Source organism: Sturnira hondurensis, unplaced genomic scaffold, assembly GCF_014824575.4.
Source record: "Sturnira hondurensis isolate 20B ecotype Veracruz unplaced genomic scaffold, ASM1482457v3 Scaffold0022977, whole genome shotgun sequence".
NCBI classification, from domain to species: Eukaryota; Metazoa; Chordata; class Mammalia; order Chiroptera; family Phyllostomidae; genus Sturnira; species Sturnira hondurensis.
In genome coordinates this window covers 736786-763443 of record NW_028095608.1, presented here as the reverse complement: position 1 = coordinate 763443, position 26658 = coordinate 736786, and the positions used below count along the sequence as shown (strand labels likewise).

The window sequence follows — 26658 nt, the reverse complement described above, 5'->3', positions numbered from 1 at the left end:
AGAACCCAGAGCCAAGGAACCAGAAACGGGAGGTTAGAAAAGACAGACACACCCGGGAACTCAAAGGCCCATCATCACAGCGCAGAAGCCAGAACACGTGGCCACCCAGGCTTCTCTTGACTGTGGTCCAGGTCAGGCAGAGACAGGCCCCCTTGTCCTGACCTCTTTGGAAAGGCTGTTGAGACCCTCTGGCCGATCCCTGTCTGTCCTAGCTGCAGGGACCGCCTGATGGCATTGCTGTCAGGGAGGGTGTCAGGCCCTGCCTGCAATGGAGTCTCTCAGTAGCTGGATGCACTGCTTGTGTGAGGTGCTTCAAACGCTGCCTGAAGCTACGTGTCTCTACTCCTCCTGTGGGGACAGTCCCCACTCCTCACAGTGGCGGTGCAATCAGGACACATGTGCCTGCCTGGTGCCGGCCCAGGGCAGCCTCAGGGCATTTATTATCGTCCCCACAGATGTCTTCAGCCCCGCCCTCTGGAGATCCGTCCAGACATACGCCTTGCTTTTCCACCGCCTCCACCTTCAGCAGTGAGCTTCTCCCCTTCCCTGGCTCCCCCGATCCCAGTCTGTGGTCTTTGGCCAGCAGGGCTGCCCAGCCCCCAGGCCAGGCCTGGGCGGGATCCGCCCTCGTGGCTGGTGCCCACTGTGGGTGCCATTGGCTGAGTCAGACAGGAGGGTCTGCGTTTTGTCCCTGGAGCCTGTGGGCTGAGACAGACGAGGGCAGAAGGGCCAGGGCGTGGGCAGGACTGAGGCCCAGGACACCGAGAGATGACCCTGTGGTTCAGGAGAGCTTCGGGCCGTTTAAAGATGGACCTGACTGAAGGGCCCTCACCGACTGGATGGTCTTTGGAGACAACGTCTAATGAGCAGGACTGAGTTGCTCTGTCTCTTCTGCTACTGCTTCGTGACTGTTGGCTGCCCTGACTGTCATCACCCCTGCCCCACATTGCTGTCCCAGCCGCCCCCCTGACGCCAGTTCTCAGCTCTGCCACCTAGTGTCCCCCCAGAAGCTGAGGGTCACCTTATTCCTCCTGACCACCTTCTGGTGGCTCCCACCCCTCCCAGTGGGAGAGGCCGGTGAGGGGCTTGGCAGGCTGAACTGGACTCCACGCCATGTCATCTTCTACTCCCCCCCTCCAGCACCAGCCCCAGCAATCTCCTTGCTGCCCCTCACATGCTCCGGGTGCCCCAGGCTCAGGGCGGTGCACTGGCTGTGACCCCTGACCTCTGCACCGGTCCCCCAGGGACCCACATGTGCAATCACCTTGAAGTCTTTGCTCGACTGTCACCTTTACCAAGAAGTCCACCTCTGACCACCCTGCTTGGAGGTCCTCCCCGCCCCCATGTTTTCTACTACAATTGTCACCTCTTAACAAACTACTAATTTACTTATTAAATTAGTTATTTTGGGGCGTGTGTTCCCTTCTGGAATGAAAGCTCCATGGGGCAGGGATTTGGGTTTATCTTTGTGCACTGGTGCGTCCAGGCACCCAGAACAGTACAGGGCACATCCAAGCCCTCAATACATAGTTGCTGAGTGAATGGGTATCACTTTATCACACGACTCCTGAAGGCGCGGCCGACGGCCTTCCGTATGCCTGGCTCTGTGCTGGGGACATCCACGAGTTTGTCCACACGGGGTCCTGGGGGCAGCAGGGACCCTCATTTTTACTTATGAGGACGCTGAGGCCCAGGGGCACTGAGCCACTGGACTGGGACCCCGGAGTTAGGAAGTGGCCAAGGTGAGACCTGAGCCCCGCCTGCCCATCTTCAGGGCTGGTGGCTTTTGCCTCACAGTGTGTCTGTCACAGGGGGTTTGATCAGGCTTTACGGTAGGAGTGCTCCCAGAAAGGCACATGGTGGGGGGACACAGCCCAGATCAGTGATGGGGGCCCTGGGGAACCATGCGCCCCACCGAGTGTGGCCCTGCCCAGCCTGGCGCTGTGGCCCTGCGGCAGCTACGCCCTCTCCCTCGCTGGGGCGGCAGGCAGCCTCCTCGTCAGTCTTCCCGGTCCCTTGGGCGCCCCAGACACGTTCTCCACACAACAACCTCCAGGTCTCCAGGCTGCAAACCAAACCCGTGCTGCTTCCTGTCCTGTTCCGAAGGCGCCCCCTTCCCCACATCACTCCTGCTCTTCACTCCCACCTGGCTCATCCCGCCACCCCCACAACTGAGGCCCTGATCTGGCTGTCCCCTACCTTGAAGAGCTGGCGCCTGCTGTCTGAGCTGGAAGGTCCTCTCTCCAGCAAGGCCTCCACCGCAGCGAAGTGACCACGGTTTGAGCTCCCCGGTCACATCTGTGGTCCCTCATGTGCTCTTGGCCGTTGCCTGCCAGGCCTGTGCTTGCTGGGGCTGGCCAGAGGTGGCCCGGCAGAGGGCTCCCTGCTGGAGGAGCTGCTGATGGTCCCTTGGGCCCTGGGGGCATTTTCTTCAGTGGCCTGGAGCAAGGGCAGCATCCCTTCCACAGGGTCCTAGGAAGGATTCAAGGACACCAGGAAGCTTGGTTTCTAGAAGGAGGCCTGCAAATGGGAGAGAAAACCTAAGGTCAGGAGCCTGGCAGGTGTGGAGACACAGCAGGGAGGGACAAGACAGACTGGAGAGGAGGGCAAAGCCAAAAGGCCCGAGAGGGTCCCCTGGCCCCAGCACTGCCAGCTCTCCGCAAACAGCTGGGTGGCTGCTGGCTTAGAGTCCTGCTCAAGTCCCTTCCTGTCCCAACACTCTCAACACACACATACCCTTCGCCATCTCAAGAGGCGCAGGGAGAATGCTTTTCCACTTAAAATGGGAAATGACTGCTTGCAGTGCTGTGCTAGCTCCGTGATGGTCGGCTGTGATTACCGGTTGAGTATTTAAATACTTCTGTGAGTTCCGACGGATCATGCAGGTGTAAATATACACCAATAGGCCAATTCTTGTGTTTATTCACCAGCGAGGATGCCAGAAACACCGACCACTGGGTTTTCATGGTTTGCCACCCGCGCAGGCCCCAGGCCTGGGTCACCGGACCCAGCACGGCTGGGCCCTCGAAGGCCGAGCTGTCCCCAGCTGCCCGTGTCCTTCCTGGTTTCTTCTGCCCCTGCTGCTCTGCCACACTCCGCTTCGACGGTGGAAGGGTCAGGTCAGCGTGGGCAGCAGAGGGTTGTCTTGTCTCCACTGTTACGACGGCTGGCGCTGGGCCTGCTGTGCAAAGCTGGGCTGGTTCCACTGTTTTCTCTCTACGGGTCAGGCCACTGGGTTCAGGACGTCAGAAATGGAATGCCGTGAGCGGGTGTCCTTCCTCCCTTTGAGGCCATCTCGACGAGGATGCTCTAGAACCTGGAAAGCGTGCACCACGTCGTGGTTCCTCCTGACGGGAAGTTGCTGGCCCTTCCCTGCTCCTTGGAGGTCCCAGGCCTTCCTGCCTGTCCCCTCCAGGGCCTGCGTCTCAGGAGAAGCGAGTCTGGGGCGCCCCTGGCCTGTGCTGGCCAGGAAGCCTCAGCCCCCAGTGCTGTCTGGGGCCCAGAGACGGGTGAGCCTGCACTGTCAGGGAGGCTGCCTGGGGTGGAGTAGACAAGCCCCCGGTGATCTCCGAGTCCTCCACTGAGAAGCCCACCTTCTCTGGTCCTCAGGGGGCCGCAGAGCAGGACGGCTCCCCTCCCTTTCCACAGCTCACTGAGCTAATCCACCAATGTCCTGAAGTAACCTAATATGGCCTAAAATGTAGCTGTGGCTTACTCCCGGTGAGTTGGGGTGACTAACCCTGGGTTCCTTATGCCTGGGGATCCCCTGCTCCCCACCCTTCTGCTGCCTTGGAGCAGCTGAGCCTCAGGAGGGCGGAGCCTATCCTGGACCAGGCAGGGCTGGGCCCCAGTGGCCTGTCATGCAGGCCCGCAGGAGACATGCCTGCGGGGACCCGGGCTCAGGCCCAGGCCCTGCCCAGCTGCAGCAGGCAGGTGTGGGCAGGAGTCCCCCTCTGCACCGGAGGCACTGTTCTCCCTAATCACAGCATGTACTTAACCGTCAGAGTCCTCCCAAAGGGTCAAGGCAGGCTGTCCTCATCACCTCCTGCACCCCTCCTTGACTGAACTCCCTAAGGTCACACACTCCCCTCCATGTGATTTTTGCACCTCAGTGATGTCTGTTAAATGTGCACAGACTGGACAAAATTCCAGCAGCCAGAGCCAATCCGGGACTTTATCTGGAGTCACTCCGCCTGTCTGCCCTAAACTCCAGATGCGTCGCAGATGCTAACGGATGGGCGACTCGGGAAACAGGAGCCCGGCCCAGCACTGGTGAGACGAGTCCCGAGGCTCTGCTGCCCTGATCTGCGGAAGGGTGTTCCTCCCGCAGGCTGGGGGCGGCAGGCCCGGGGTGGGACAGCCTGCGTTTATGCTTTTTTGCTGGTACTTCCTGCAGTTTTATGTTATCTCCTGCAGTTGTAAGGCGGTGGAGATCGTGTACATATTTGCCTTTTCCTCATTACATACAGTATCCCTTGGCTAAACATCCACAGCGGTTGCAAGGATACATTCTGGCTGAATATTAGAGACTCTTTCTCATTATCTTTCAAAACAAAGGAATAAAAAACAGCCTCTCCACAGTTTCTGCACGTGACGGGATGGGAATGAGCTCGACACTGCAGCGAAGGCCACAGTCCCAGAATTAAGTGCTCCAGATCCAGGCCATGACTAGGCATCATGACTAAATGGGTCATTCTCTGGTCTGCTGGCAGGCCTCCTCCTCCTGGGAGGGTGGACACCAGGTGAGTATTGTGTCACCACCGCTCATGGGCCCGTGCAACCGGAGGTGACCGTGTGTCCTACCATCTGTAAGGTTGAGTGTGGCTGGTCTGAGGAGCTGTGTTCGAAGCCAGGGTGGGGCCCTCCAGAGTCTAGACTGTGCAGCCAGGACCACGCGCCCTTCAGGGCCTTGTTCCTTCTCATGGTGTCAGCCCACCACAAAGAGATTTTGGTGCTTCCAACAGGGTCATGCCCTGTCAGGTTCCACGGAGGACATGGGGCCCTGGAACCCAGGGCTCACCTGCTGCGGCAAGCAGGATGCACAGAAGCCGCATATCAGAGAACCAGCCCCCACACGACTGGCCATCCATACCCGCACAGCCCGACCACGTCTCTGGGCACGAGGAACATCCGGACTCCACACCCTCCACATCCGGATGCGGGCCTTCACGGCAGTGTGGGTGAGTGCTTCCCATCAGGTCGCCGCCAGTGTCTGCCTCTGTCACTCACTCGCCCTCAGGCATCTCTGCCGTGCCTTGCCATGGGTGATGGTTGTTTATGTCCCCTCGCTCTCACTGGATTGCAGAATCATCAAATGCTTTAGAGATGTGATCTGCCGAAATGGGGAAACCAAGACAATCGGAAAGGTGTGTGACTTGCCCACGGCCATGAGGTTCCCCGTTCACCCAGAGGCTCGAGAAGCCGACTGTCCACCGGAGGAAAGAGTGGCGACCCTGCCGCTCGGGGAGGGTCCTTCAGTCACCCTTTCCTGTGGGCCCCCAGAGCCCCATGGCCCTCTCTGTGGCCAGGCAAGGGAAACGTCGCTCCCTCCCTTCAGGTATGCTCATGAGCAGGCGGATGGAAGGGCTGTGGGTGTTATCAGCACAGGTTTATGCACCCGGACTCACTCTGAGTGGTGAGAAGGGACTCCCCTCGCTCCAACGGCTGCCTTCTTGTGCGAACCTGAAAGGCCCCCCGGGGCGGGGGGCAGGAATCTAAGCACTGGCACTGCGGGCCAGGCTTCTCCGAGGAAGAAGCAGGGCCTTTCGGGGTTCCAAGTGTCCCCTATAGGTCTGCCCTTGAGCCTGCTGCGGGAGCCGCTCCACTGCCTCTCAGGACCTCGGTGGGATGGCCCGCGGCCGTCCCTGAGGTCCCGACACAAAGCTGGCGGCTCTCCCTCTGTTGCAGTGGGAGGGAGGCCTTGTCCTGCAGGTAGAACGAGCCCCGTGGTGGAAACGATGAACCTGCTGACTAACCCTGCAGGTGTCTGGGTGGCACAGCTTTGAACGTGACCTCCCAGAGCTCCATCGTGTGTGCGGCAGCTGCGCAGATGTGAGGTTCTGCACCTTGAGTCACCAGCGTTCACTTGTTAGCGCAAACCCTAAGACTTTGAAAAGTCCTCAGAACTGGTTTCCTAAATGGCAGTTTTTCTCCTCACTCCTGCTGGGAGCAGAGCAGGCTTCCGGGGCCCAGCAGACCTTGTTGGGGCTCAGCTGGCAGGTGGGTGGGGGTCCGGCGCTGGGCTGAGAGTGCCTCCCCTGCCCCCCTTGATGTTCCCTCTGGTTCAGGCTTGAGCACCCGGCAGCAAAGAAGAACACTGGTGTCCATTAAAGCTGCCTCTACGGTGCCAGCATTTTATTATGCCACCATCCCAGCAACCTTCTGGTTGAAGGCAGATGGGCCCTTGCCCCCGTGAGGTCCATGTAGGAGCCACACCCAAATTCCCGGCCCTTGACGGTCACTGACATGCAAAGACCGGTGACGAGTTTCCCTTGTCTGTGTACAAAGAGAAGCATTTCACTGCTTTCTATTTATGGCTGCGAAGGCTTGCCATGACTGAAGGCAAAGATAGAATCTCTCCGTGCATTGATTTTTACTGCAGGCTTCATGTCTGTATGTAATTATTTTTACCATGCAGGTGAAGCACGAAATTAAACTGGGCTCTTGAATGAGGGAGAAAGCAGCACCAGAAACAGAGGGCCACGGGAGAGAGGGTCGCCTGTCCGCAGACACTGTCTGGCTGTGGTCCCTGCTGCTCCGAAACGCATTCACCGGTCCCCGCCCGCCCCGGAATCTGGTTTTGCTTTCTCTTGGTTTCTCAGGAAGGAAAACCCTCCAGGGCCCTCCTGTTCCGTCTGCCTGACAAACCTAATAGGAAACCTGCATTAATCTGTAAGTGAGGATGATGGTTTTTCTGCTGTTTCACGCGTGCTACGTCAAATCCATGGGTCCTGAGGAAAGAGGAGCCCTGGGAGAGCCGGAGTCGCCTCTGCAGGGCCAGGCGACCTGTCCACTGCTCCCCCCACCCCACCCCTTCCACCAGAAAACTGCCCTTCTCCTGCCCCCACTCTACCTGCGCTGGGGACTGCAGAGGGGACTCTGGAGCTCCGCAGACAGGCTCCAGGGCTGCACGTGCTGCAGGCAGCACCTGGGGAGGCTGCAGGGTTCCAAGACCCACAGGTGTGGCGTCACCAGGTCCCCATGGCACCAATATGGACATCTAATTCAGTGTTGCTTCCACAAGGTCACCAGTGAGCATTCCCTTCATGGAGTCAGCCCAGGGGACTGGGATGAGGCTGGCCAGGCCCCGAGCAGGGGGACCCCCTTATGCAGGGTGGCTGCTTGGGCAGACTTTGGGACTGCAGGGGCCCGTCCCGGGCTCTGAGGGTTGGTAGCCCCTGGTTCAGGACAGGGGACAAGAGCAGTGTCATGGCTCTGCTCCCAGGCCCGTGCTTCCTTCCCACTTCTCAGGAACCTGAGGTTTGTCAGTGGATCAGGTCTGCCTAGCAACACGTTTGTTTGCTCATGTCCCCACAGGAGGTGCAGCGTGTCCTTGCCAGCCTGCAGGGCCCACCCTCCTGGACTCCACACTCCATCCTCATTTCAGGTCCCCTCGGCCTTGTCTGCAACATAGGTGACAGGCAGGACGTGGCAGGGGTGAGGGCCGTGGGGTTAGAGGCAGCAGGGATGGGGAAGGTAGCCCCCCTCCGAGAGGAGCACCCCACCAACATGCCCCTGGGCTTCCTAAGGCAGGAGGCCAATCTGTGACGGAAATGGCAGGAGCAGGGACTCCTGTTCCCCAACTCTCCCCCACGACCTGGAGCTCTTTCCTCCCGCCACTTCCATCTCTCTCCTGGACCCAGACACCGGTCACACACACTCTTGACAGTCGAGGGAGGCCCTTTCGGAGGCCAGCTGCAGTCTGTTGATGTCATGGGTTGAGGGGGTGGCCGGGGGCAGCCCATCACTGCTTTGTCCTTTCCGTCTTCTGCCTGACGAGGCCAGGAAACAGCCTAGTCAGCCCCTGCTGAGGAAACTTCTAGAACCAGAAGAGGTCTTTCCGAGAATCTCGCTGAACCCCGAGGGTGAGGGGTGTCAGATTTTGCTTTGGGGGGAAGCTGGCACCCGGCCTCCCCCTCTAAGTGACCTTTGCCTTGGAACCTGCCAGCTCTCCGCCTGGAGACCTGCCTTTGATCACGACTTGTCACCTCCAGGGAGATGCTCCACTGTCCAAGCAGGTGAAAAACGAACCGTATTAAAAATAGTAGTAGAGTGGATTCTTCACACGGTCGCCTTGTAACCCGAGACTGTCGGTGCTGGGGGAAGGGGCAGAAAGGGCTGCCTTGCCGCTCAGGGCGCAGGCCTCGGTGGGCCCCACAGACTCCCGCCAAACCCCAGTCCCAGCACGGCCTGGGGCCCCAGGGTCAAGGCCCGCAGGACTGCGGCAGCCAGCAGAGCCCTTTCGGCCGTGACACCGGCCAGCTCTTGCTCATTGGGGTCACCTTGGTGACCAGGGGCCTCTGCGACCGCCCATGCCCTCTCCCCCGCTTCCCGTTTCCTCAGTGCTTATGGGCCCGTGTTTCTGGAGCTTTCTCAAAACTGTGGACACATTCCCAGTGGAAACCATGACATTTTCCGTTTCACATTACACGCCGCACAATGCCTCAGGAAGACAAGGAGAGAAGGAAAAGGAGGCCTGGGAGCCAGCCCCTCTCTCTGTAAACAGCCAGGCAGCGTGTCTCTGCCACCGTCCTCCGTGTTTATCCTGGAGTCACCTCGCGGAGCTGACAGCTTGGCCAGTGTTTTCTTCCTCAGGCAAAGCCTGTGAATAGGTCCCCTGCCTTTTCTCTCCGCTCATGTGGCACATCTGGATAAAGGCGTGCCTCCCACTTGGCCGTGTTTTTTTTAAACTTTACTTTCGACTGCCATGGCAACTGCTGCATGTTTGGCAGAGAGAAAGAGGGGGGAGAGCGAGCTCCGAGAGAAGAAAAGGAGCTCTCAGCGCGGGGCTGGCGGCCGTCCAGGCTAATCACGCCGCAGAGCCGAAATGAGGCCTCTGGCGGGCAGCCAGGTTACAAAGAACAAAGCTGTCAGTTCCTAATGTTGGCGGCAAAGCTTGTTTGGCAGCCTTATATGGTTTCCCAGAACTCCCTGCCTTGGCCGCCGTCCATTCCCTTCAGGGCAGCAAACAGGATTAGCACAGCCCGGGCTGTTTTTCTGCTCCCTCCTCCAACTGTTCCAATGACATCATCCCCACCGCACGCACTGCCAGCAGGGCCGTTTGTTCCCTCCTTCCCTCCCTCCCTTCCTCTCTCCCCCCGGACACCCCCCGCCCCAGACACACACGCACACACACGCCCACTTCCTTCCTGTAGCCGCCCCCTCTCCTCTGACTTTCTCTAAATGCTGTGCTTTAGGTCATTCTTCTTGTCCAGCTTTGCTGTTAAATTAAAACGCCCCGGTGCTTGTACATTTAGCTGAATCAAGCCAGACGTTGTATTTTATTTTTATAACTGAATTCCTGTGAGATAGAAATCTCATTTTCCTTAGCAGGCTGTAATCAGCACTCGCAGGCCTGTGGTTTCCAACTGCCCGTCTCCGGCTTCCTCGCGGAGCTCCACCGAGAGATGAACTTGGCTCCTGTTCAGGTTTAAAGGGCCCACAGCCGGGGACACACATACGCGCGCGCGCGCGCACACACACACACACACACACACACACACACAGTGTGCACACAAACACCATTGTCCGGACACACACAGCTACACCAAGGGCATGAAGGCACCCCCGGAGCACAAGAACGCACAGTCCGCCTACAGCGGCACTCTTTCCTTTTAAGAAAGAAAGTAGGTGAACTGGTAAAAGCCAAAAGCTGCTTCCAAAAAGGCTGGCCCAGCCATGCAGGCAGGCAGGCGAGTGTTATGCAACTGGCAGCGGGGGTTCACGGGGGGATGGAGGTTCCCGGCCGCACAAACGCTCCCCGCCCAGCCCTGCCGCTCTGATTCATGAACTAGTTTTCAGATTCATGAATCACTCGGGAGCCAGCTAGAGAAAAATGAGTAGTATTGATCTCATTTCAATGGAAATTGGCTCATGATGGCCGTGCTGGCTGCGGACAGCTTTCCACGGCTCGGGGCAGGCCAGCGCCGAGGCCCGCAGGCAGGCGCCCACCTGCGGGCAGCGGGAGGACCCCCTTCTCACAGGCTTGGCAGGCACGGTGAGATCTCCCACCTCGAGGGGCCGTGCCTGGAGCCCGCTGTCCTCCTTGGGCGGGCCTGCTGCCTTCGTGAGTGTGCTCCATCCAGTGTTTTCACTTTTCGTGAAATCTTCCCAGAGGCATCTCAGTGCAAATTGCTTTCTGGATTTCTGGTGACTTCTTCAGGACAACCTAAAGTAGAAATCCATCTCCCACTATGTGGGTGCAGCATCACATCCAGCTGGAACGTCTTGGGGTTTGTCTCTTTGTTTTAAAGTGCAGAAGCAGCATTTACCCTCTCTGGCCTGGCGGTCTCAAAAGAGGACAGGGGATACGGACCCTCCAGGTCTGCACTGATGTGACTTAAGCCAGGAAAGGCGACCCACCTGCTGGGTGCCTGCTTTCACATAGGCCCAGGGCCCTGGCACTTTATAAAACCATTCTTTTCCTTCCCAAACGAAGAGACGCTTCTCTCGCTGATGGTTCAGGAAGTGGGCACTGGTCCAGAGTGGCCTTCAGGGCCCTGGCAGGTTCTTCAAGGGCGGCCCTCCAAACCACTGCCCCTCTGCTACAGCAGAGGTCTCCTTGGTCTACCTGAGTCCCAACTAAGCCCCCTTCCTTTTTGGCCCGTGCCCCCCCCCACCCCCCTTCCCAACCCAGCCCAACACACTGATCGGCATGGCTGGGACAGCTCTTCCTCTCTGTAACCCTGCAGTTCGGGCTGGCTGTCATGGATCAGCAGGTCACACCATGGCCTTGAAACAATGTTTTATGTGCTCCCTGGGGCCAGGACTCCTTGACCACCCCCACCCCTCCCGACCTGGGGGATGTGAAACAATGGACCACGTATGCTTTTCAGAAACCTCACAAAAGCTGGCAACCATCCCCAGAAAGGGATTTGACCCTGATCGACATAGTTTTGGATGCAGCTCCCAGACGTGAGATTCTCATTGCTGGAGTTCAAGCACACGGCCTCTCCACCAGATGCATTTCTCTTGGCAGGGCCGGGCCGGTGTGACCTTCCTGCTTGTATTTCTGCAGCGCCTGGGGAGATTGGGAGCAGCCCAGAGAGGGGAGAGCGGTTGCTTCAGAGGCCAGCAGAGCTGCCCTGCACCCTGCCAGGTCTGCATGAAGGTGCCCTTCGGCTCAAGCCTGCGGGGCGCCGAGGGTTAACTCGCCCCCACGAATTCCGGGCTGGCCTCAGGACAAATGCGGATAGTGGTGGGCTCATGTTTTGCATTAACTCCTTAGCTTTTTTTCCACTGCAGCCTCACATTCTGTGATGAACCTGAGTTGCTAGGAAGGCTTTATGTAACACCCACTGGCCGGCGCTTCTCGGAGCAGCCCGCGTGTTCCGTTTCCAGAATTCCCCATAAACCTGGCAGCACATCAAAACCTCTGTTTCATAACAGACCAGAAATAGGATTTTCTAATAACATTCCGAGGACTGGGCTGATCACACCGGGGTCTGCACTTTTATGAATTGTTAATGGTTAGCTGAACAGAGGCCCCCGCGATGCCCAGCTCGCTGTCTCCGGGGTGGGAGGGGCGGGAAGTCCGGAGGCTGTGGCTTCTGCCTCCACAAACTGTTGGTTAGTGACCAGAGGCCCCTTTCAGAGAATTTGCTAAATAATCTCAAACATATTGAGAATCTTACTCATGTTTTAAAAAAAGAAAAGGAAACAACTACCTTGCCCTGCTCCTTCCCCCATTCATAGAGAATGTGGTTTCCTTTTATTTTGCTGCCAGACGTGCCGACAGTTAGTGATTTAACCCTCCTGCCCTTCAGCAGAGGACGGCTCTCCCCCTGAACACACCTAGCTCTGGGGGCTGTGTCTTCTCGCAACAGACGAACCCCACACTTAAAACTGAGCTCTGTGGAGGGCAGGCTGTTCATCCTCCTTCCTCTCTGATACCCATGGATTACCACCCCGCTTCCCCACCACCTGCCCTGTCCTGGTTTTGATTATGACAGAGATGGGGGTTCCCTCCAAAAGGCCATTTGCAGCCTATTTAAATGTCACTGGGGTTCCAACGGCATAGCCAACCCTTTGCTCCACTTCATCAGCTTTGCCTGTTGCCTGCCTTCCTTCCTTCCTTCCTTCCTTCCTTCCTTCCTTCCTTCCTTCCTTCCAGTTCTGCCTGGGATGGCATTGTCCTCTCCTCCTGGGCACCCAGCACCCGGGCATCACTTCAAAGCAAAAGAAGCCCCAGCTACAGCATGACTGTTGGGTGCAGGCAGGACTCAGCTCACCTTGGGAAGAAGTTGGTGTGACTCATGGTCACCCTGCATCTGGCAATAGGAGCTGCATTAGGGAGATGCCGCTCCCTGGCTTCCCCACACCCCCTCCTACTGCCCGCTGTCACCTGCTGTCCTTCGCTGGGCCAGCTCTCAGGGTCACCCGAACAACCCGGGAGCAGGCAGGGGCAGGTGTCGGCTTCAGCTCTGGGCTGTGCTGTGGTGTCCCTGCCTTTCTCTCCTCCTCAACCTGCCTTGTGAGCCTGTCCTCCCTTCTCACTTTGGAATATGGGCCCCAGAGGGACCTGTCTGGGGCTTTCCAGGACCATTCTCACTTTGCTGTTTCTTCCATGGCCATTGACATAATTTCTCCAGTCTCTCTGGTGCTCGTAACACTTTCGCATTTAGTTTCCTGTGAGTTTAATTTACCTGCTATTTACCTTTTCTTCTGGCTCATTAGTGAAAATGATCGAGAAAAGCCTCTTCTCCAGTCGTGTTCTCCCTATGCCCCCTCATGGGCTCTGGGGAGCCCCCACCACTCCCCTGAGCCCACCCACCTGCCCAGCTCAAGAATGGCTCTGCACAGGCTGCAGTCAGCTGGGCTCCCCTCGCCAGGCTGGGATTTAATATCCCGGAGATCCATTTAGTGTCTGGACACCTGGTTGTCATGGAGATGGTTGTCATAAAAACACAGGGGTCTGTGGAGACGTATGAAACCTGTTCCCGTGGCACTCGACCAACCGCATTAGCTCAGAGAAACGGCACACTGCGTATCGCCTCTCTGTGTTGACGCAACTCCGCTGCCTCTCAGACTCAACCCGGGCGACCTTCTTAGTGCCGGGCCAACGCAAAGCCATTCTCAGTTAATATTTCATAGGGACAATCAAGGGCTTCGCCAGATGCCAGCTGTCCCCGTGTCTTCCTGTCCCCAGCTGAGTCAGCCTAGAAAAGGACATTCTTCTTTGGCACAATCTGTCTTTGCTGACTGCTATCGACCCATCAGCACAACGCAGCAGCAGACTGGAGACACTGACCCTGACATTGATCCGATCAGGCAGCCGGGCTGCGTGGGAGGGGCGGGCAAGGAGGCCTGAAATGCACTGCCCAGTTTGGAGGGGCTGAAGCTGAGGGGGCCCAGAGACCAATCTGGGACTCAGTGTAGGCCTGTTCTGTTTCCTGCCAGCCCAGGACGGGGTGATTCAACGAGAGATGCCCATTCGGGATACAAGGGCGCCCATCGCCCGCCTTCGTCTCCTCATCATCTAAACTCTCCGAGCCTGCACTCAGTTATTGCTTGCTCAAGGCACTTTCCCCCTTGGTTGGGTCTCTGTGCAGGAGCCAGTGGGACATCCATCCCTCTCAGGACTGTGCTGCTCCAGCAGTGAAAAGGGGCAGGCACAGAGGGGTTCTGCGATTCACAGAGAGGGTGGGGGTCCTTCTGAAAGGTGCTTGGGGCCGGGAGTGGAAGAGTGAGTGGGTGTTCACGTTCTAGCTCTGACCTCAGCCGAGGGCCTCTCGGGTGGAAAAAGGTGGGACAGAAAACAGTGAAGGCCAAGGTCACATTAGGAGTGCAGACTTAGTCTTTTCCCCACCTGGCTGCCGGCGCTGGGGGCTCCAGCTAAGATGAGAGACCCCCACTCCCTGCCCCATTGGCCAGCCCACAGTGTTAACACCTGAGACCCAGGCACCTTCTACGCTCTTTCTCCTCCCGAGCTGAGCTACCTGGATTCTAGAAAACGGGTCGTAACTTAGGCATAGACTTGGCCTTTGACCTTCGACAACTCCTTTGATAGCTCAGTGCCTCAGTTTCCTTCTTTTTATTGGAAGATGTGCTTCTGTTTCTATTTAACGCCAAAAGGCATTTTAAACACCTTTTGCTTTAATCAGTCTTGTCACATTGCTACTGAGAGAGGAAGAAAAAAGCAAGACCCGTGCATGACTCTGAGAACGACCCATGCATTTCCTACACACGTGCGAGAGGCGATGTAATGTTAAGACTCCGCTCTTCCCCCGTCTCCGATATTAAATGGTGTTTGAAAAATAATTGCCTCCGGGGCGTTGCCAATTTTTTAGCAGGTCCCACTAACTGCCCTGGGGACTGTGTTATTTCAGCCTCTCATTTGCCTATCTCTAATTTCTCTAAACACTCCAGGAGCCCTACCTTATCAATTGTTTACCGACAACATCTTCGTTATTTCCCAGTTGTCCTTCACCCTTATCTGTGTTTTTCGTGTTTAAGATGATTTTGAAAAAGCAGTTTAAAAGCCCATCTAATTTGGACTCATTTACCTTTCAACTCCTTCCTCATTCATTAAATGGGCTCATTTTTTTTCTTTTTATACACTACACAATGAAAAAGGAGGGGGAAGGAACCATGTTTGTAAAAACACACCCCACCCCCCTTCGGCTGGCATTAAACTATTCTGCCTTTTTCCCTTACCCAGCATTCATGTTGTTCCTGAAAACTTGAACTTAGCCCTGGTGTGCTTTCTCCTTTTCAGCCCCGCTTGTCCATTTCTTGAACAAGTTCAAGAGCAAGTTACTCTTTTGGCCCATCTGGAATCAGGGAGCACTTCTTTCTTGCCATTTTTTTGGTCCTGTTTTCATGAGACCCGGGCTCACGGTGTTAGCCCGGTAATTAGGGCGTCTTTCGTGTGACTTTGACGGCTCACATCCTGGCAAACCAGACAATGGCGGTGTGTGTCTCTGCGCAGCTTTCAGCCCTTTTGTTTCAGAATGCAGGATTTCCTTATGGTTTGTTTGGGCTGTTCCAAAGGCTTATTTGCCGTCCCACAGAGGTGCCAGGCGCATGCCCTGAAGGACGCAGGCCGCGTTGCTATGTGCCTGGAGCCGCGCCACCACGCCCGGGTCCGCTGATGCTCGGGCCCAGACGGAGGGGCTGACTTGATTGCTGCGTGCTGCGTGCTCCGTGCGCCAGGAGAATGGCTGGTGAAACCGGCCAAAACCTCAGCTCCCTGAGCCTCTTGTAGTGAGAGAGCAGGAATTCCGACCAGGATGCCTGAAATGGGAAGAATGATAATTACATTGTTAATTATGGTTTTGTTTACAGTTGGTAGTCCACACTAATCATTTATTTGTTTAAATTAGGGTCCACTGCCTTAATTAAAGTTGGGATGTAATTTTTTAAAATTATGCAGCTACGTTTAAACCTTACATTCCTATATGTCGTATCAAGGCCTCTCTTTGTACAACATTTTCAATACAACACAACATTTCCAAAAACAAGCGCAGATCAAGACCTGTGGTCTTTTAAGAGGGAGTATGTGGTCTTCACAGTGAAACCACAAACAGGCCCGTAAAGCTGGTGCTCATTGCAGGTTTGCTTGACGGCCTCTGCCCTGTGTAGGCCCTCATCTTTGTGTTATTTTCCTTGGCGCCAAGGTGATGTCTTTACTCAAGGAGCACCGGGTGAGCGGTCACAGCATACAGGTAGATTTGTCGAGAACACGCATGTGGAAACACAGGAACCAAGGGCAGGCTTGTCCCGCCGTTGTGGTCACGGTGGCGCGGGGACGTGCCGTGGAAGGCAATGTGTCGAAACACGCTTCGTGGTGGGGAGCCAGGTGAGGGAGCTTGGATCGGGGTGATTGGCAAGCCCACGAAGGGCCTGGATCCAGGGGACTTTTCTGGTAAGCCTGGCTGCACTCTGAGTTTTTTCTGTGTGCTTCCTCCTTTCCTAACATCCAGTGTCTCCAGATGCTCCTCCTTAAAATGTTTCAAACTCCCCAGAAGAGACGGCCTCTGCCGTCCCATTGGCCTTCGTAGCCCAGTGTTCTAGCTGGGATCCCAACGCTGGCTTCCATGGAGGCCCTCCACAGTCCTCCCTCAAAACGCCTTTCCTTCTCTTTTGGGCGACACCCTGGATCCGAGCTCTCCCCCGTCTGCTACAGGTGGCATCCTTGAGGGCGAGGATGGCGTCTCCCCCGAGATCGGGACTTGGGCTACACACGCTCTGTCCAGAATCTGTCATTCTGCATTTTGACTTCGTTGTCCAGGTGCCAGCTGTGTGACTGGAGGCGTGCACCCTGCGGACAGGAGAGCCCGGTCCACGGGGACTTCTCGGCGCTTCCTGGTCACACGCCTTTCCTGCTGTCTCCACCTAATTCCCTTCTTGGTCCATGTAAGTGCAATGAAACCTGGCTTGCTTGCTCACCCAGAACGGTTTTATTGTAACTGGTCTCGCTCAAATTTGCCAGGATCTCCTAATTGCCTTCACTCCCAAGGGCATTCTCTCAGGACACCCCTCGTTCTGTCCCACTGAAACATTTGGTGCTGGCATTGCTCCGTCATGTGGAAAGGCCCCTTCCCTGGGTGCTCACGAGCGACACTCCTCTGCTTCTCTTCCTTTCACAGAACCTGTATGTCCAGGGATGTGGGTGTCCCCAGCCTCCTGGGCCCCCTTTCCTTCAGCCCCAGGTGCTCTCCTGACAGCCCTGACCCCCACGTGACTCCCAGAACCCTCTCTGTTTGAATGACCCCTGGATTTTCATCTCCGGCAGAGACGTCTTCCCAGAGGTTTTGATCCTGACCCCCAGAATGTACATCGGGTCCCCAACTTAGGAGGGTGTGACTTATGATTTTTCGACTTCAGAAGGGGTGAAAGTGGTACACGATCAGCAGAAGCTGTACTTCGGATTTTGAACTTTGATCTTTTCCTGGGCTGGTGATACGCGTGTGATGCTCTCTCATGATGCTGGGCAGAGGGAGTGAGCCAGCTCCATCAGCCACACACTCACGAAAGTGGACAACTGACACTCCACAGTGGGCTGGGTGCCGGCATTTGCGGACACCGTGTTTGTGTTTTTGAATCCCATCCTGTCTACAAATTGCCCACCTGTATTTCCTGCTCCTGATGACAAGAAAAGGAAGTCGATGACCCTTGAGATGTGACTCAAGACAATTGCCTGACTATATGCTAATGGAAGTGTAGAACTCATCACTGGGTTCCTTGCTGCTGCCTCTGGAGTTGCTTGAAAAGAAAAACTTAGTCTTCTATGTTAATGGGCTTTAAAAAGTACAACCAGTTGCTCTGAGTGGGTGGCTCAGTTGATTGGAGCATCGTCCTATAATACCAAAAGGTTGGGAGTTCGATTCCTGGTCAGGGTGTGCACAGGAGGCAACCAATTGATGTTTCCTTTTCACATCAATGTTTCTCTCTCTCTCTCTCTGAAATCAATAAGCAAAATTAAAAAAAATTAAAAATAAATAAACAAAAGGCTCCTCACCCCCATCACTACTCCTTCATACTGAATTGGGGGCAAGAATGGGGAACCCAGTGAATCTACTCTCAGCGCCTTCACGTCCGCAGAGCCTTACGTCCAAATCTCTAACGGCCCCGCGTAAACTCGCCCCAAAGCACCGTTTCGACTCTGGGCTCCTGCCGTGTGGCGGGACCACCGTGGTTGCCAATGCTGTGACCTTACCCACACGCCTTGTCGGAGGGTCCCATGCTCCATTCCTACTTCTTTTCTTACCCCTGTCGCCATGGAGCAGCAAGTGCCTCTGTCTCCCCTTCACACGTGGAACCTGGAAATGACAAGCCAAAAGCAGGACAGCAAAAGAAACGGAAATCTGGCAGGCAGCAGGTCACCTTCCCAGCCTGAGTTTGCTCTTGCACCACAGGGCAGTGCCTATGCGTGGTCCCGACATGGTGAAGAGCTCTGTAGTGCATCCTCGGCAGAGGCCCCTCCCCCTGTGGCTGGACTTTCCAAGGGTGCTGCTCCTGTTTCCCCAGGAATGATGAGCACTGGGGACAAAGACCAACCCAGGCCCGAGGAGCAGGCCCCCCAGAGGCACATCGGCACAGATCTCGCTGCTGCACTTCCTCAGGTTGGAAAAGAAACGCACACTAGTGTTCTCCCTAAGTTTTAGATTCCTGGTGAGTTTTTCTAATACACTAGCTGTTCCCATTGTATTTTATTCTTGATTCATCATTTTTAAAGGTAGCCTTACAGGTTTCAGGGCCAGTAAGAAAGAAATAGGGGTGGGGGATGGTGACTAAGATTGCTACAGGTGAGAGGCGTGGCTGTGAATCTCGAAGTAAGATTATCTCGTGAACTAAATGGTACCTGAACCTCAGTCCAAGTGAAAAGCTGGGCGATTGGCTGTGTTTTAAAAGGATCACTACACTCTACTCCACACGCCCAGAAGCAGGGTTTGTTGGGGTTTTTTTTGTGGCAATAACCTGGGGAACATAGGCAAATCGAGTTCTATTGTTTAGTCTGAAGAATCAAAGGCTGACGAAGTGATTGGTGCCCAGCACCTGACGTGTAACATTGAGGTTATCGCCATTATTTACCACTGAACGTACACAAGTGGAAATGGGCTCAGATGCCCAGAAGCTACATGGGTTAGATAACAGACAGCAAAAACTCCAAAAATAGCGAAGGCCCAGTGGGTTTTCAAATATATTTTTTTGGAGCCAGGGAGAAGATGTTAGGGGAAAAGCAGAGGGAACGCTTCCTTGTGGCTGTTTTGATCATGCAGGGTCAATGCCACGGAACAGGGGGCGGTCTTGGGGCGCCTTTGTCTTGCGCTTCTTGCAGGACTCCACCCTCCTCTGTCCCTGCGGCGCGGCTGGACGCGGGCGCTCGGTCTGCTCTGGAGGCCCGAGGTCCGACTTCCTGGGCAGCACCCTGCGGTGGCCACCCACCCGCGTCACCCGTTTCCTAGAAAAGAGGACACTGGCGAGGCCTGCCGGTGCTAGCTGTATGCTGTTCTCCTTCTACACGTTTCTTCAGAAGAAAAGTGCCGCGTCAGAGATGTGGCAATCCTGGACCCACCTCCGGTCTCCCCTGGGCTTCAGGGCCTTTGCACAGGACATGCCTTTCCTTTCCCCAGAATTCTCCCCTCCCATCTTCCAGGTCTTGGCTTACATGTCCCCTCAGAAGGGCATTCTGTGCCTCTGTGTCTAAAGGAGGTTTCACACCTGTGCTCATTACGGCGCTCGGCACGGTTAGTCACCGTTCCAGTTCCCTCTTTGTGTACTCCCACTCTTTCCAAATGGACAGGGCCCTGTGTGTCACAGCAGGATGTGTGTGGAGTGAATGTGCGAGGAACATTTACATAGTTACCGCCCCTCTCATGAGAGCCCTTCCTCCCTGCGCTACCAAGCCTTGGGGCTGCGGGCTGGGGGTCTCTGTGACTTTAGTGTGTGGGTGCAGAGCCCTGGCCCCGCACCCGGCTCTGCAGAATGGAAGAGAGCTGGACTCAGTGCTGGAACGGCCTGCACAGAGGGGCCCTCGGTCCTTGAGCGCTCCAACCTGTGCCTCTGCAGCCAACCCCCATGGGCCCCAGGCCAAGACTCCAGGGTACTTCCTGGATGTCACAAGCAACTGAAGGCGAACACAATGTGCCCAGCGAGCTGGGGAGGACAGGCTGAGCCCAAGAGGAAGGCACTGTGTGGCTGCAGGTGTTTCCCTCTGTCTCTGCCTCCCCACTTCCCCATGGCCAGGGCCGCCCTCTGGGGCTGCCCAGGGCTTTGAGCCCGGATGGACTCCCTCCCATCAGGAGTCCACAGCCTCGTGGATAGTGGTCTCCCTCCTGCGCTGCTTTAGCTGAAACTTCGCCAGCTAAGGGAGGTTGCTGGGAGTGGGATGGGCATTCCGAATGGGCTGTGAAGACAGAGGGACAAACAGAGGACATCCAAGACAGAAACACTCCCCCAAACTGAGACCACACACTGGGGAGCGAGGCCGCAGTCTCAGGCCTGTGCGCTGAGTGGGCCTCTCGATGCAGCTGTGAGCCCAGAACCCACTGCCCGTTACCCAGTGTGACCAGCATTGGGTCTGATCGGCAAAGCCTGGAAACAGCCTCACGCGTCCTCTACAGAATCTCCCAGGTTTGGCGAAGTTGAAATTAGCGCCTCCTGATGAGGGAGAGCCAGAGCCCCAAAGAGAAGGCGTTCCGCTAACGGAACAGTTCCCCTCGGCCCTCGGCAGCTCGGCCTCCCTGCAGGCTGGGCAGGAGCCTGGGTGAGCACTGACGCCCTCTGACTGAGGGGGAGGGGGCTGGCTTTGTTACCTGGGACACAGGAGCCACGGGCCTGCGATCACGCCAGCGCACTCACAGTTTCCTTAGGGTTTCCTCCAGTCTGCTCTCGGGAGGTGTCCGTGGGAGGAGGGGCCGGGGGGAGGGAGCTGGAACTCCGTCTGCCCATACACAGGGTGGGCGAAAGTCAGCCTCCAGTTGTTTCTGTGGAAGTTATAATACACTAATGGATGAGTAATAACACAAGAAGAAACTGTTTCGTGTACCCACAACTGTAACCTTCCTTTGCCCACCCTGCATATCCATTGCGTTGGCCGGAGGTACAGGGAATACTTACATGATGTATAGCCAACCCTCCAAATCTGTGAGTTTCTCACTTTGGACTTGACCAACTTCAGGGCAAAAATATTTTGGGGAAAAAGACCCAGAGAGTTCTAAAGAGCAGAACTTGAATGTGCGGCGCCAGGCACTGCACAGCCCCCAAGAGTGATGTGCTGTGCGGTCGCACCCCGTGGCGGTGGCCGCACCCTGTGGCGCCCTTATGCGCGTAAGGGTCACGTGCAAGCACTGTGCAGGGACTTGGACACTTGTGGATTTGGGTTTCCTAGGGGCCCTGGGACCCACCCCATGTGGTTCCTGAAGGACAACTGTGAACGGCAGGGACACCAGCCCACTTCCTGGCTCCACGTTGTAAAGTAAGTTACTTCTGGTCTGTTCCAGCTCCTTCAGGACCTTAGGGAAGCCGCCCTGCCTTGGAGGCAGGTGCAGAATGAGTGACATTGGCCCTGGTAGTGTCCTGTCACCACTTTCTCTCCCTGACACCTGACTTTCTGTGTCCTTCCCACAAGGTCCCAGGATGCTCTTGCCGCTCAGGCTCTGCCCAGCCCCCCGACACCCCGTGTTGTACCCAGACCCTCCCCAGACAACCCTTTCCATCCTGCCATCAAAACACCCCAGTTCTAGGAAGGAAGTGTGACCACCAGCTCCAGCCTCTCCTTCGTCCCCAACCATAGTCAGGTAAGGACGAAGCCATGGAGAGGGCTATCCTGCCCAGGGGGTTGGCATGACAACAGAGAATCCCTGAAGGGACATGGCTCACCCCAGTACCCCTGGCATTGCTCTTCTGTGTGTCGTCTCATCCCTGGGGCCAGCCACACAATTCAGACTCCAGTAGAAGCCGCCGGTCACACTAGGGGCTATTCTAATCTGGGTTACTTCTGTCTCTCCATGTAGATCTTAAATTCTCAGTCCTCTCTGTCCTAGCACGGGCTGAAAGACTGACTCACTCTACTTCCCTTGCTGTCTGCACCAAGCAAGGGGAACAGGCCCATAACATACTTGGATGTTTGAGTTGCGAGGACCGTCCAGAACCTAGTCCGGCTGCCTCGCCTCTCGGACGAGAAAGCTGAGCTCAAAGACGCGTGATCACCTGCAACAGCAAACCATTTAGTTCCGTAGGAACACGTGCTTATTTGGGGTCTAATTTGGTTGCCACGACAGGAATGTAAAGACAGTAAGTCATGGACCTTGGTCTTTCGGAACTTAGAGTTTGGTGCGTGAGGGAGATAAGACGTGAATGACCCTCAGTGACCATGTGTAGTGGGAAGCTGTGAGCACCACCGAGGTGCTAACTGAACTGTAAGCAAGTGCTGAAAATGCATGGAGTGAACTTCAAAAGCCCCGAGTGGCCGGAGGGAGACAGCTGAGGGCAGGTGGCCGCAGAGGGCATTCCTGGTAGGTTGATGCCAAAGCTCCATGGTGAGACGCATCCCGTGCCCTTCTTGCTGAGGTGGCTGGAGGCTCACACACCTGAAGTGGCCCCACATTGGTGGCAGTGCACTAGGTGCCTTGTCATGACCAGTGGAGAGGCCTGGAGGGAAGCTGAAAGAGCAAAGGGACCAAATTGCCACCTTGGGACCTTACGGCTCAGCCCAACCCTGAAGAAGACAGTAATTTAAAAGAGAAAAGGAAACTGTCTTTTTAAAAATATATCCTCTTTTACTACCCTGTACTTATTATTATCTTTCAATTGTAAGTTGGGTTTTTCTCCTCATCTTATTCGCATTAAATTAACGCTTGTAAAATGTTCTAGGTCAATAAAAATAACCTTTCAAGGCGCAGCCCAGCTCTCAGGAGTGAGGAGTGCTGGGTACCCGGCGTCTCCTAAGGACTGGCCAGGAGGACGTGAGAGGAAAAGACATCGATGACGGGCAGGGCTGGGCTCACCCATGGCTCACTGGGCCCGTGCCTTCACAGAGCTGGCTGTCTAAGGGAGTGAAGATCCCCATGCCCAAAATGTGCAGAGAAAACTGAGTTCTAAGTGCAAGGCAGCTTGGTGTGTACCACACAGACGCACACGCACAGGCACAGGCACAGCCCTGAGAGCAGGGTGTGGTTTGTGGCCCGCCAGCTCCACCGCCTGCACATTCTCTCATTCATCTGAAAGTTTTTTCTCAGTCTCAGGAGACGAAGGGTCATGGCTCTGAAGGCTGCCCTGCCCCCGACCCCACCCCTGCCCCTCTCCTGAGACCTCCAGCTTCCTGTGATCATCTCTCTAACCTGAACCTTTGATCCTGTGTCCTCGTTGGCTCCTTTCCTGTGTCCTTCACACGTGCCAAAGACCCCCTCCTCTAAAAACCCTTCTTCCCCAACCACCGCTCCTTCCGTGCCTTCCCTTCACTCTCCCGCCCATCTTCGTGTTTGAAGGAGACGCTCGAAGGCTCCACTCTCTGCCTCCCGCTGCTCCTCCTGCCCTGCCCTGCGCTGCAGCCTCCGCCACCGCACCCACCGAATGGTTCTCCTGAGTTCTCGGGGTGTCGGTGAGCTCCACATTTAGTCTGGGACCTGCCACTCACTTTCTGAGGGTGACCCCTTTATCCCCCTGGCTGGTGGCTCCCAGAAGCAGGTCTCCAGTCCAGACTCAAATCCTGGGGTCCAGGAATTATATTTCCTACTGCCTACCTGGCCACACGTCTGCCTGGCCATCCTGTAAACCTAAAACTTAGCACACCTGCTGCACCCATCACCTTCCTCCCGAAGCCACCTCTCCCTAAAGGGTGTGGTGGTTTATGTCATTGTCTCGCATCTGCCAGGGAGCCCCCAAGCCAGAACCTTGGGGTCACTGCAATGTCTCCGTCTGCCACGTCTCATGTCCAGTTGCTCCCTAAACATCTCTTACATCTGGTCCCTCTTGGCATTCTACCCCTGACCCTGTCAGTCCGGGGGACCTGCCACCCACTCCGTCCTCGCCTCCCCCAGAGCTGTGCAAGGCCGTCACTCCCGGCATGAGCCCTCTTCATCATCCTCAGTGCTCTGCTCCCTGTCTCGGCCCTGTGCCCCTTCTTCACTCCCCACTGCTGGCCCTCGGGCTTCACATGCTTTTAGACATCTGTGTGATCTTCTGCAGTGATTCTCCACCTGCCTTCCACCTCCAGTTTCTGGGGTAAAGGCATACCCAGGGGCTCTGGGGAAACATCTCAGTCTGCTTCTGCTCCTGCGAACCCTGCCAGCTAGACCGGGCGCAGGCTGCCACCTCTGCTTCCACGGCCATGACCTGATGGACACGCCTGTTTCTCCCAATGGACTTCCAGTTCCTCGAGGACGAGGGCTAACATTATATACTTGCCTTCGAATCCCAGTGCAGGCACAGCACGGAATTATGAAAGTGGGAAGAGTGCGGTAGAGACAGAAGATGTTCCGGGACGATTCAAGGCAGACGCGTCGCCTGCAGGAATGCAGAGGGAGGTGGGCTGTGCGGCCTGAGTCAGTGCAGGAAGCTGGATCCCACGCTGAACACAGACATGGTAATTATGCCAAATGCCCTAAAAACAGGAAAGTGCTGGTTACTCTGAGGAGGCCTTTTAATGCCTCCCAATGCCCCGAATTCTCCACGGACTCTGTTGGCCTTTTCTTCATCTAGCCGGACGCCTGCTGCCTGTAACACCAGGAAGAGCTGTCCAGAATGTTATGAGAAGCGGGGTCCAGCCAAAATGACGTCATGGGCCCACAGTGCTCCCTGCATGCTGGGGCTGGGAGTTTGGGAGGCCCTCTTCCCTGTTTACTTGGACCCCAGGGGCCTCGGCTCTCTGCCTGGCCCCGAGCAGCTCCGGAATCGCAAGAGCTCATGGCCGCCCCGAGCACACACGCAGGCGGAGTGTGACCCCGACTTCTCCCTGGAGCCAACTCTCCAGCCAACTGCGAACAGCCCTGTGTAATCCTGGCTGATGCCCAGGGGCCTTGTTAGGTTTTTCCAAAGTAGTGTCCTGGGCTTTCTCAGTGGTTTCTTCCTTTATTGTTTCCTGTCATGCTATCATGTGATCGGAATACTGCTGTCCTTAAGGCTGTGTCCCTTTGGTACCATGAGCTCACGTTCTGGTCCCTTTCCTCCCGGCCTCGCCCCTCTCCAACCCCTTGGCTGAGAGAGCGCTGGGCTGCCCTGCAGCGTCAGCCTGGACCGTGGTTCTCCTGAAGGTCCTCTTCTGCTCTGTTCATCAGAGGCACAAAGAGTTGGGTGTGCCGCTCAGGCACCATTTTCGGTCCTGAGCAGGGCCCTGTTTAGAGCCGGCTCACCCGGAAGGAAAACCAGTCCAGCAGCAGGAGCTGGATGGCTGTAGCGGTCTCCTCAGATCAGGCTTGGCAGCCTGGCCCCTCCGTTCCCCCATCCCCAGTTCCTTCTTCCTTTGGGCCACTCACTCTCCCTTCACTGTCTCCCAGCTGCTGCACGTACCAAGTGTCCCCGAGGAGCTGCCAGAGGCGACTTCCTGTGCACCTCGAGGCCATGCGGGCAGACACACTTGGCCAACCACACCATGGCGCCCGAGGGAAAGCGCGTCCCGACCCTTGGCCCTCTGCAGCATGGGCTTGTCCCTTCAAAGACGTTACTGACTCATGAAGCTGGCCACAGATATTTATAGTCCCGGCAAGCCCGAGTGGCTCAACGGTCTTGTTCCTGGTGAGCTCGTATGCGATTGAACAAATCCTGCTCTGGTGTCCTTGGTTCCTGGAAAACCTTGGTGAACTCTTTGCACAACAAATTTGGGCAAATAGTAAAATATCAATATGTATTGTTCCGAGTTAGAAACCCCCAAATCCAAGCCATACTTTGATCACTCACTCTTTGGGGTTTCCAAACCTAGATGAAGACCCTGGAGCCTCAGGAATCTATGAAAACCAAACAAATAAGAGAAACAATGGAACAAACACACGAGTAAAGGGACGCATGCGAAGATTCTGGAAAGCCTCTGTCTCTCTGTGCAGATGCACACCCACGGCAATACCTTCTCTCCCTGCCTGGTGCACCTGGCCTCCAGCAATAGGTGGTGACCGGTGTGGGGATGGGCCCGGGGAGAGACCCATGCAGGACCACTCTCCTCACAGCCATGTTTCGTGCTGTGAAGAGGAGCCTAGCTGTACCACGCACGTCGAACTTGCTCTGCAGTGGCCTGGAATTTGTGCCATTTCTGTTGACAGAACCATCAACCATCACCTTGGGCGTATCAGGGGTCACACCAATCCCTTGGCAAAAGTTTCCAGGTGTAATGCCATTCACTAGTTGGCAGCAGGCTTGCTGATATTTGTAAACGATCCCAGGGCTGGTCACCTTGGACGATACTCCCTCCGTTGCAGCCACGGGGCTGCAGGGCCCCGACCCCTCTGCTCCATGCCCCCGGGCTGAGGTGTCACTCACCTTTCTGGGTTGGCGCTGCCCAGCTGACCCTGCACTCTCCTGCTTCCTTCTGCACCGCCTTCTGCCTTGCTGCCCTGCGACCGAGGGGCTTCCACTGAGGACAAGCTTCATGTCCTTGTTCCACGGCTGGGCCTGGAAATCTTGACCAAGCACCTCGTACAAACCCCCGGGAGGGAGGGCAGAAACAGCAATAACAAATAACACCTCCGAGTCACCCATTCACCCCTGAGGGTTCCACGTCTGTGTCATCTGTTGCATCTTAGTGGTGTCACCTCCACCCCTGATGGGCCCCAAGTCTTTGCAGGTACTCTCCCCCAGGGCGGTACTGGTGGACACGCCTCCTTCAGGGCCCATCTCTTCTGCGCCATGCCGTGGGGCTTGTTTCTCTCAGAACTTCTCTGGGTGGAGCCAACTTAATTCTCATTGCTGTTGCCCAGAAAGTTCTTAAAATTTCTGCTTCCTTTGGTCTTTGCTGCAAACCACAGCGTCTTCTGCTTGGCAATGCATTGCTTCGCTAGCTGGTCATTG

At 56.1% G+C, this 26658-nt stretch overlaps 2 long non-coding RNA genes across 3 annotated transcripts; one reads left to right on the top strand and one right to left on the bottom strand.

Moving 5' to 3' along the window:
- Positions 1 to 2393: 2393 nt before the first annotated feature.
- Positions 2394 to 7416, bottom strand: LOC118980666 (uncharacterized). The gene is made up of 3 exons (XR_005065173.1): positions 7073 to 7416; positions 5093 to 5332; positions 2394 to 2520 (listed from the first exon to the last, which is right to left on the bottom strand). It is a non-coding gene; the product is annotated as an uncharacterized LOC118980666 (long non-coding RNA).
- On the top strand, positions 6748 to 25653 carry LOC118980668 (uncharacterized). 2 transcript variants are annotated; one of them, XR_005065175.1, is made up of 3 exons: positions 6748 to 6891; positions 24083 to 24247; positions 25158 to 25653. It is a non-coding gene; the product is annotated as an uncharacterized LOC118980668 (long non-coding RNA). The 2 variants fall into 2 exon arrangements; XR_005065174.1 differs by lacking the exon at positions 25158 to 25653 and having other exon boundaries at positions 24083 to 24255.
- The last annotated feature ends 1005 nt before the right edge of the window (positions 25654 to 26658 follow it).